Raw genomic sequence first — 8,506 nt, forward strand, 5'->3', positions numbered from 1 at the left:
ATATGGACCCCTCCCCTCCCCTCCCCTCCCGTCCAAGAGGAAAAACGAGAGATGAGTCCAACTGAATCCCATTCTTCGCTAGATTTCCCTTGCTCTTCATCCCATTGCAAGGGGAGGATGAAGTAGATCTTTCAGATGAGCTGAAGGATTTGGGTATGAACTAACTATTGTATGCAGTGGCGGAACTTGCTAAAAAATCTAAGCTCGCCTAAAATTTTTTTCCTTCACAACTTGATCCAAGGCTGGGGGCCAATGCCCCCCTCTCCCCTGGTAGTGCACGATCTTCCGCGTGAACGAGGGGTTTCGTGAGAAGAGCGTTGATGAAGCAGGGCTAACGATCTTCTACCCAAACGGCGACGCTGTTGCAGCATTCGTCCCGAGGTTCAACAAACTCACCGTCGATGACCAGGCCGATGCTTCGGCAACGATCTTCATTCTGCACTCGCTCTCTGCTCGTTCGTACAACCGCAACCGTGCTCCTCTCTGATCGTTGTTGGCGTGCACAAGCATGGCTCCCGCAACTGTGGTCCTGGTGGCCGTGCTCACCGTCCTCGCCGCCGCCCGGAACATCGAGGAATACACTTCCAGGCGAGCACGGCAAGGAGCAGATCGAGGCCACTATCGTGAGCAGCCATGGAACTACCTCGACGCCCGCGCCACCTCCTCCTACCTCCTCAGCTCTCCCGCCCGCCCGCCTCCACCTTCCCGATGAGAATCAGGCTTTGGTCCTAGTTCGTAAGGGTCTTTAGTGTCGGTTCACCAACTGGGATTAACGGGTGCGGACTAAAGCCCCCCTCCCCTTTAGTCCTGGTTCGTCACGGCCCGGGACCAAAGGGCCACCACATGGCACGAGCCCGCGCCGGGGGCTGGGGGGCCTTCCGTCCCGGTTGGTGACACCAACCGGGACTAGAGGTTTAGGGGTTTACGGTTTGGATTTATGAATTATTGTTTATTTTTCCTTTTCGTTTTGTATGCGTTCGAGACCACTCCCGTAAGTACGTACGTGGTCGTCTTTTTTGCAGCTTGATTGTTGTATGTGTACAGGATTTAGACGGGACTGCCTAAACAACTACCTCTCCTTACTGTGCCACGGTTCATCGTGGCAGACAGATCGATGGACCAATATGTACGTACATGTTTGCGACAGAATGACAACGCTACATACGCTTTGACCGGGTGGGTTCCAGTTGTCACGGAGGATAAGGAGAGACTCCTTGCGTGTGAAGATATAGATGGCGGGCCCGAGCTATCACGGGAAGGATTCATTTTTTTGCGTGTAATAAGGAAGCACTTCCTTGCGTGCGAAGATATAGATGGTGGGTCCGAGATGTCAGGAGGATTCATTTTTTTACGCGTAATAAGGATGCACTTCCTTGCATGCGTCCATGGACCATGTGGGTCCCTACTGTCATCCTCTCCACGTACATCCCTCTTCCGATGTTGTCATTTATTGACAACGTTGACCACACCGTGCCGAGAACACCAACGCGACGGACGACGGCGAAACCCAGGAAGGGAATGGCTCGGAGGCGGCGAAGGCACAACAGTGAAGGGATGTGGTTGAGTAGATGGATGGTCTGGCCAGCAGTGGGAGTAGTAGGGGCGGTGAAGCCTGCGTGGCAGCACAGCCGGCCACGGGAGGTTAAAAATTTAAACGAGATTTCGCATATTTTGGTGGGGTACAAAATATTTTTAATACTGAAATGTCAAGCCAGATTTAAAGTACTTTCATAATATATTTAAATTAGTTTCAAACCCAATGAAATTGGAATCTGAAAATGTGAAAAAAATTCAGAAATTTAAAAACTATTGCCAATTTGTCACGTGTCTTTTATATTTATAGCCCATTTCATATTACTTTTAAGATTTGCAGTCGTCTTGAAAGAGTTGCAGCCTAGCATAGTGAAGAAAAATAAGTAGGCCTAGATTGGGTATTCTTTAGAAAAAATAAACCGGGTTAGCCATTTTCACAAAGAAAAAAAAACCTAGGCTGGTCATGTGGTGCACGTAAATTAGAAGCCTGGGCTAGATGGGCCACAGCCCAGTTCAAACCCTGCTCCGTCTCAACAATAACAAAAAAAAATTACTGCTCAAGCAGCTACGTCCCAGGTGTCAGCTGTTCTTGTGTAGTTCTCTTGTCTATTAACTATACAGTGAAAATGTCGTGGGTCCCAGATGTCGGCAAACCATTAAGAGGTGGCATTTTCTTTTTCTATACACTGACGATGGAGTATATAACAAAAAAGGGGAACTTGCTTGCGTACGGCCATGGGCATGGTGCGTCCCTACTTTCATCCTCAGCACGTATAGTCATCTCCCGATTCCTCTCGTTTGTTGACCGTGTTGACAATGCGAGAGGGCGGCGCCGCGGCGGCGCACCAAAGCGCGTTCAGGACAACGGCGAGGCCTCGGACGAGAACAAACTAGAGCCGGGGAAGATGCAGCAGTGAAGTCGCGGGCGAAAGGGAGTACAAGGGTTGGCTAGTTCGGGTGTGGGGTGGGGCTGACGTCGACATTAACGATCCAGGAGACGATGGGGTGACGATGCGTGCGCTAAGGCGCAGTCAGCCGTGGGAGGCGGGAGCAGGCAGCCCCGCCAGCGTTGGTTTGATTTTGTCGGCTGGAGGAAGACGAGACCGAAGAAACACAATAGACTGTAAAAGCAACAGGGGTATTTAACAACCTTAAGGAGTTGTTTGGATAGCTGGTTTATAGTTACATATAAACCCGTTTGAGGCTCTAACAAACTTAAAACTCTGTTTTGCTAATCTTTCTAATTCCTGGATAAGCAAACGTAATACCCAAAATAGGAATTTTTCGAAAAACGGGTCCCAGACGTTTTTATGAAAATGCCTTCTGAGAAAGCCGGGCGGGCTGGTCGTCGACTCGCCGTAACACCTACACGCCCGCCCCTTCATTCCTGCTACTTCCTGCTGGTATCCTAGCCACATCGCCGCAGTATGCATCGATTGATGCAAAGGTCAGGGGTCTTAACCTCCTTTTTCAAAAAAAAGCCACATCGCCGCAGATTAGCTCTTCTAAGGTGAGTAGTATTGCCTCCCGAAGCCGTGGACGAACACCTCGACGGAGCGGCGCACGGTGCAACAACGCGCTTGGAGGCAGGGATGTACGGTTACGTCAAGGCCTCCAAGATGTTGCTTGACGTGGCCATGGGCGCTCGGCCCTACGACTTTGGCTCCGCGCTATGTGCCGGCTCTTCCGCAATGTCAACCGTGCCCGCACTACATCTGCTCCGGCTTGCTCACCAGAGCGGACGTATATAACCTCTCGGCTCGAGCTGCTCACCGGCATGCAACGGTTTTGCGACCGACGGCTCCTGATTTCCGCCGTTGACCGTCGCGTCGATGATTAAGAACAAATCGTGCGACTACGTGCATAGGCTCGTCGACCAGGCTGTCTGTGGTTAACGACCGCACCAGTAGCACTGCAGCTTGTGAACAAAAGACTGTATGTACGTGCATCAAAGCATCATAGAATATTCGCATGTTGAAAAGTTCAAATTTTGTTCATCACATTTGACAAAATGTTCACCGGCATTAAAAGATACTCATGTAGTGTAGAAATATCTGTTTGCCCCATTTTCACAAATATTGGTACCCATTAGAAAATATTCACAACATCTAAAATGTTCACATGTTTAAAAATTTGTTCATGAAATTTTTAAAAATTCATATAAATCTAAATATTTGCTCACATTGTTTGAAAAAAATGTTTGCAGCACCCAAAATTGTTCGTAAAAAATATTCACGCTTTTAAAATTAATTCTTGTGATATTATAAGAAAAAGTTCATGAAAACACAAAAAGTTGTTCAAGAAATTTTATAAACAGTTCAAGATGTGTTTAAAATATGTTTAACGTATATTTTACAAATGTTCAACATGTATTGAATAAAAAAATTAAGTATATCTACAAAATTTTCAACCTATATATGAAAAATGTTTAGCACGTATTAAAAGAGTCAACATGTATTTTGCAAATGAAAAACAAAATAACAAAGGAAACCAAACATACGGAAAACCATAATAAAAATTGATTAAGATAAACAGAAAAAAGCAAGGAGCAACTAATCAGGGTTTACCCCTTGGAGGGTACGCGAAGCGTTAACTTTCTTAGGCCCGGGAGCGTGCCAAGTGGTGCATCCAGCTGCCGCCACATGTTGTTGCACTAGGCGCACCTTGGGGATTTTGATTTTTTTTTCTACAAGCGTTTTTGGGTTTACTTTGAATACATATTTCTGGTTTTTCGACTTTTTCTTGGTTCTACATTTTACATATTATTAGAGCTCATTTGTTGCATGTTCTCTACATATATCATCTCACGCTGAACCTAATATGTGTCCATCATGCATGATTTCTGAGTTTTACTCTTTTCACTAGGAGCACTAGCATGTTAGTGTTATTATTTTTCTTTTATCAGTTTCCTTTGTTCTCTCATGTCTATTAGTGTTTTGGAGCAACCTAGGACCGAACACGATGAAAGGGACAAGGTTGGATTCATTACGGAGGACTTCCGACACCAGATTTAGATGTTTTCAAAGTTCCCCAAATCAAGATCGAATACCATGGGTGCGTAGAGGCGTCGCTCTCATGGTTCCAGTGGACCCATCTCGGGCGTTTCAGAGAGAGATGGGGCTTAGATGGGTAGTGTTTGTGGTGTGGCCGACCGACTTTAAATAGAAAGCTCCTAGGTAGGCGAAGCAGCTGCTGCAATGCGGGCGCCCGAGTTGGCTTCTCATTCACCATGTCGGTTTGAATGCCAGGCAGGAGTTAACCGGCATGATTGCGGTAGAAATCCTTCATGTCGTCCCATCCGCTCCGAATCACACGTGGAGAGCGAGCGGCCACGGCGAGAGAGGAGGAAGAGTTTCTTTTTTTGGATGGTCCAAAACCCGCAAACCTTCCTCAACTTTGATTTTGATTTGTGAGATTTTGAACATCCAAACACGTCCGAACAGATTTGATGACCGATATTGGATGGCAAAATATGTTCGAACAATCCAATCCAGACATTTGGGGGCGCTTTGATGAACTGCGTCAGAGTTGAGTGTTGTATACCTGTTCGTGACCACGTCGCACATAAACAAGTATAGGCCTTCTTAGAACGAATACCAAGAAACCACAATAGTTTGATTGTAAAATTTGGATGACCGCAATTTTCCGGGGCAATGCAATTGGAGTGAATAGCATAAAACTACCACAATTTGCGTTAGGGTTTCAAAAAAACTACCAAAAATTTATTTGTGACTAATAACTACCAGAGTCGGCGTCGGTTGTCTAAAAAAAATCAAACCCCCGTTGCTAAGAAATTAAACCGGTTTATGACAAGTCGCACCCCCGCACCTAAACGAACCGTCTGTTTTTGACCGTTAACTGACATGTGAGGCCCACATGTCAATTATCTCTTCTTCTCCTTCTTTTCCTCCTCTCCTCGTTATCTCTGTCTCTCTTCGCACGAGCCCGCCGAATATGCACACCGGCCGCCCCTCCTCCTCCCTCTCCCCCTCTCCGTGAGCTAGCCCTACTTCCCCCGGCCGACCCTCCTCCTCCATCTCCCCAACTGACCGGAGCACGGTCTCCCGCAGGGTGGCGGTGAGCCCCTACATTGCACGTGGCGGCACCCCTCTGGCCAAGCGCGATGGTGCGCCCCTATGTCCGGAACACGACGGTGGTGAGCCCCTCCATTGCACGCAGAGGCGTCCCTCTGGCCAAGTGCGACGGTGCGCCCCTATGTCCGGAACACGACGGTGGTGAGCCCCTCCATTGCACGCGGCGGCGCCCCTCTGGCCAAGCATGACGGTGCGCCCCTATGTCCGGAACACGACGGCGGTGTGCCCCTCTATGCTGGTCGGCAAGGTAACACTACTAGGGAAAAGCCTATACACAGGATCTTACCAGCAGCGAGTTTTAAAATAAGGCGTTGCTGCAATTTATCACTAGCGCGCTTCACCAGCACTCGCTGCTGAAAGAAAAGTAGCAGTAGCGCGCCACCTCTAAGACACGCTACTGCTACAATTCCCACGACCCCGCCACGGAGTTAGTTATAGAAGCAGCGCGTTAAATAGAAGGGCGCTACTGCTAGGTAGTTTAGTAGTAGCGCCTTTACGTGCATCACGCTACTGCTAAAACTAGCTATCTCACCACCCACTCTCCTCTCTATCCGATCCACACTCACTCGATCTCCCCCTCAACCCCCCCCCCTGCGCCGGTCCTCCCCTGTCAGCCACCGTCGCCTACCCCTCCTCCCTCTGCGCCGCCGTCACCTCCTCCTCCTCACTGGACTCGATACCACCCTCCTTCCTGGACTCGCCGCTGGCCGGCCCCTCCTCGCTCCGCCTTTCCTCCCCCGTCCTACTCTCTCCTCCCTCCTCCAGTTGCCCCTCCTTCTCCCTCCTCCCTCCTCCCTCCTCCATCCACAACCCCTCCTGCCTACTACATTTTGATTTAGTAGGCTAGGTCATATGCAACATTTTGATTTAGTTCATATGATTTAGTTGATTTAGAACATTTTAGGCAAGTTGATCTAGTAGGCTAGTTGACTTAGTTGATTTATAAAACATTTTGATTTATTTGATTTAGTAGGCAAGTTGATTTAATAGGCTAGTTGATTTATAGAACATTTTGATTTAGTTGATTTAGTATGCTAGTTGATAGCTCTGAATATTTGGCACCACCTAGCTGTGAAAATATAAGTGAAGAAGAACCAAAATAATCACATGCTACTGTTTTTCTTTCGTGTGAAATGGATCGTTAATCCTTTGCTCATATTGCTTTAGGAAAATGGCGCCACCACCACCACCACCACCATGTCGATTGTGCAAGTCAAGGTGCGCCAGCAGCCTTGCAACTGGCAAGCTGTTCGGCATCTACTTCCAGCCGAGTTTTCGTCATGCGGCAGTAAGAAATTATATGAAATGTAACAACTATTTTATTTTTAGTGTTGGCATTACTGCATTGTGTCATTTTGCTTTTTTACACAGATCGTCCCATGCAATGTGAGGTTGAAATCAACAAGCTGACAGGAGACACTGTGACATTTGAGGCTCCTGGGGGGCCGTACACTATGGAGGTCGAGAAAGGACGCAATATTTCACAAATTGGAGGAGATGGATGGGCCCGTTTCCTTGCCCACATGCGTCTTACTGGTGGTGAGTTGATCAGCTTCTCCTTCAGAGCAGAAAGACCCAAGCTGGCTGTCATTTATATCAACCTGGTGGAAGATGATGAAGATGGCGAAGATGATGAAGATAATGAGGACCCACTTGATGAAGATGATGAGGACCCACTTCATGAAGCCATCGTAGCTCAAAGAATGAGGCTGAGCGAGGAGGAGGTGTGCAACCTATGGGACATAATGCCGCCACGTGCTGACTTTGTCAGGGTGCCATTCGTGACCCGCCTAACAAGTACCATGGTCGATCGATATGATATGGTATGTTATACTTACAAATGCAAATTATCCGATGATATGCTTAGTGTAGAGTCCAATGATATGTTGTGTGGAATCTAGTCGATGATATGCTTATTAGTGTAGAATCTAAGGATCTATTAATAGTGTAGATAATCCATATATACTTATTTGCAAGGGTATGTGCGAGGCTATTTATTAATTGATATGTTTTTTCTTTTTCAGAAATTGGCAAAGAGCCTATCTGTGAGTTATGGTATCGAGCCTGATGAAGAAGGCTCAGCTGGACTATGCCTTACCGCAAGGGGCTTCATCACAATCTGTAATTATCGCGTGGACACGGACGGTCGCACACACTTAACTCGGTTGGGTGGAAGAGATTCCTCGATGGCAAGAATCTTCGTGTTGGACAGGCCATCCTAATTACTATCAGGAACACCAACCGCCCAGGCTTCAGGATGATGATCGTCTTCGATATCATCTAGAACTACATATGTGTGTGTGGCTATATCATCTAGAACTACATATGATGATCATCGTCGATATCATCTAGAACTACATATGATGATCGTCGTCGATATCATCTAGAACTACATATGATGATCATGGTCGATATCACCAAGTACTGCTTGAGGATGCATGTTGACTATATATGAATTTTTTATCTAGTACTCCCTTCGTTCCAAATTACTCGCGACGAGTAACTTGGAACGGAGGGAGTACTACCTATTACCTACAATGCTTTATGAAATTGATATCTAGTAGTACCTAGTATCTGGACCGAAACCACCGAAACGGGGGAGGAAGCTGGGGAAAATGATGAAAGATATAGCAGTAGCGATGGGCTAGGAAACCGCTACAGCTAACTAATAGTAGCGCGTTCCATAAAAGCGCTGCTGATATAGTTAATAGTAGTAGCACGGGTACGGACCGCGCTACTACTAAGAGTTAGCTGTAGCGCCTTACTAGTAGCGCTGCATCCCGCGCTGCTGCTAGCGTCAAAACCCGCGCTACTACTAGGATTTTCCTTAGTAGTGTAAGGAGCAACAACAACGGTGTCCGGCAACGCATAGCATCCGG

This window comes from Triticum aestivum, chromosome 6B (assembly GCF_018294505.1).
Source record: "Triticum aestivum cultivar Chinese Spring chromosome 6B, IWGSC CS RefSeq v2.1, whole genome shotgun sequence".
NCBI lineage: Eukaryota > Viridiplantae > Streptophyta > Magnoliopsida > Poales > Poaceae > Triticum > Triticum aestivum.